The sequence below is a fragment of the Hesperophylax consimilis genome, chromosome 24 (assembly GCF_061612785.1).
Source record: "Hesperophylax consimilis isolate HC1 chromosome 24, BYU_Hcon_1.0, whole genome shotgun sequence".
NCBI lineage: Eukaryota > Metazoa > Arthropoda > Insecta > Trichoptera > Limnephilidae > Hesperophylax > Hesperophylax consimilis.
Window position 1 is genome coordinate 25,578,525 of NC_142859.1, and position 3,441 is coordinate 25,581,965.

Genomic DNA, 3,441 nt, shown 5'->3' on the forward strand with positions numbered 1-3,441 from the left:
CATAAAAAAAATAACAATCTGCGTCCACAAAAATAAAAACAAAACGATAACAGTCGATCATAATCATCACACCAGAAGTAAGAGCAGAAACGACCTTTCTATTCCAACTAGCAATACTGCGGCTTATCAAAAAGTTTTCTCATACCTGGGACCAAAAATATACAACAAAATCCCCTCTCAATTTAAACTATGTGAATTATCAGCCTTCGGTACTAAAATTACTAAATGGTTATTAGACTTAGGTAGGACAGATTCCGAAAAATTATTAAAAAACGTAGTCTGAGTTGATTTCCTCGATTTTGTATTTTGTATTTACCTAAAAAATATTTTTTTTATTTTTCTTTCTTACATTGATATATTATATTTTTATTTTATATTTTACATGTACCTATCTGGATTTTATTGTTCATTACTGCTAAATTGTATTTTCCTAAAAAATATTTTCTTTCTATTTTTCTTTCTTACATTTATATGTTATATTTTAATTTTATTTTATATTTTACATGTACCTACCTGGAATTATGTACACGCAACCTGCCAATTTGACTGTCCTAAAACGGGAAACTTCCTAGTTGGACAGTCAAAGCTTCCTTTTATATTTGTATATCTTGTATGTAATAAATGTAATAATAATAAATAAATAAAATAAAATAAATTTCTGAGAGCTTGGTTTTGAACCACCTGTATGTAGGTCAGCAATAAATTTCTTTGAGGCAAAACCCAAGATACAGCAAAGATAGGAAATGTGTGAATGTATCACAGCATATCATTTATTAGTATTATCTTCTCCTTTAATGATATTTACAATTAATATATTACTTGGCTGTATAATATCGCCATCTGCGCATATTTTTGAGACATGAATACACACATTTCTCATTTTGGATATTTACAGCAAACATTAGCTCACTAAGCCTCCCACTGATATTATTTGGTAATAGATGTAAGTATGTAATAAGCTAAGCCGATTGAGCGTAGTGTTTTCACAAACAAGGGATATTCCGCAAATGCCACAAAGTTTGTAAATCTACCCCATTTACGATGATATTGGATATTGTTTGAAGCTGAATATTTCCAATGTTGCAGTTTAATATCAGTGTTCCCAAACATTGCCACATCGAGTACGATTAAAATGAATGCGGTCGACAACTGAAAAATAAATCTCACATGCCATAGTTTCACTGGCTCTGAACCTTTGGGAGACGTTGAATCTCTTGTGATATTCTAATCACATTATAAGTTTTTTGTTAATACATGAACCTCTCAAACATACTAGATGGAATATTTTATTTCAAATGATAACTTTGTATTCAATTCAGTTATCGAGAGGGTACATAGGCTGGGCAATGAGTTTATGTATGTCGCTGATATTTTTGTTCTAATTCTAGAACCGTACAAATCCAAATCAGTTCAACAATTTTCGGATCATGTACATAACGAGTAGGTAATCATAGTTTAAGCATAAAATGCTTATTTAAATATACATAATATCTTTTATAATTTATTTTTATTTTGTATTACACGTATATAAATTTAAAGAGTTTCTTTTAAAGTTAATTGTGATAATAACTTTACGTAAGTTTACTGTATTTTATGCTTTATTATTTGTGTTAAACTGTGGTTTTAAATGTATGTTGTGATCTTTATGTTAAAGCCCAGTAAGGCGTTGATAAATAAATAAAATAAAAACCTACTACAGCAAAACAGACGATTTTAAAATTTTAATAACTTATTGTCAGGCTCATGGAAAGAAAAAAAAAACTCAAGTTTGCCATCCTTTGTTCATTTACATAAGCATATTTTTACGTAACTAAACGTAAGCTTTTATTGGTTTAATTTTATCTTTATTTGGGAATAACTGAAATATTTTGAGATTCTCTGCTGCACGTTCACTTCCATCCGTTTCTACTTCGTTCCCTTCGTTTCTTCACTTCGTTCCCTTAAATAAAAAGTGTGGGGGTAGTTGGAATTATCACCCTATCAATCAGTTCTGTAACTGGATTAGAAGATTAGCCAAGGGTGGTGTGTATAGTATACGCTATACGCACAGTGCCTAGTGCAGATGATAGTTTTAGGTAAAGGACGAACAAGGTGCTTTAGATTAAGTTGTAACAACAGAAAAGGGAACACATGTGTGATATGTACTTAGGGTGTCTGTCGGTATCATACAACACTAGTTATTAAATACCTAAAATATAAAAAGACAATATATCGTGCCACAACATATTTGAGAGATACTCTCGTTTAAAAAAGCTAGAAAAACGAAGTAAAACAAGGTTTCTATAGTAAAAGTCATAGAAATTAATTATATTTCTGCAGAGCAAGCAACTTAATAGCAGAGCACGAATGAAAAAATATACAAAAAATGAATTGATAGTTAATTTAATTTAATTATAATTAAATATCTTGGTATATATATAGATCAACATTTTAAATGGAAAAAACAAATTTGTGAACTTGTCAAAAGAATTAGAAAATGTATTTATATATTTATAAGACTTAGAAATATTCTTAGACTAGAAAACCTAAAAAGAGTGTACTATGCAATTGTACAATCTATATTACAATATGGTATTATTGGCTGGGGAGGAACTTATAACAATATATTAAATCCACTTAAAATAGTTCAAAGATTGATAATTAAAGTAATATTGAAAAAACCATCCAAATTTTCTACCGAGATTCTCTTTTCAATATTCAACGTACCCACAATAGACAATATATATAAAAAAATATTCAATTCTACAAATTTATAAAGAAATACAGTTAAATAACTTACAATTCAATTCATCAGCAAGATATCAAAAAACTATCAAAATCCCAAAACTCAATACAAAGCACACACAAAATACCTATCTCTATCTAGGTATAACATATTTTAACATCCTTCCATTATATCTAAAAAATATTGAAGATATTCAGGAATTTAAAATAAAATTAAAAAATTACCTAAAACTACTATAAAAGTCCATATCTTACTCTTATTATTATTTCCTTCAAATCTTGAAACTGTATTATTGATAAATCTTGCCTATTTCTTACTTATCCCTTTGGTTTTGAAAAAATATTATTTACTTACTTACATGATTCCATATAATTGAGCTAGGATTCACTCACCAAACACAAGAGCCTCGTCTCTTTATGGTGAGGAAAAGCTATTATTATTCACCTTTATAACACTGTATAATATGTATAAATTGTATATTTATTGTAAAAAACATACAAATATTAAATAAATAAAAAAAAAGTTCTTTTAAATTTTGATTTTTTTTCTAATCTTGTATGAATTGGCTTAGCAGAACTTGTTTGTTGATATGTATTAACTATTTATTCAATAAAAAAATAAATAAATAAAAAAAAACAGGCGATTGGTTAATAATATTTTTTACTGTACAAACGAGATAAAAAAGTGATGTGGAAGTTTTCTTGCAGTTTCTCTAA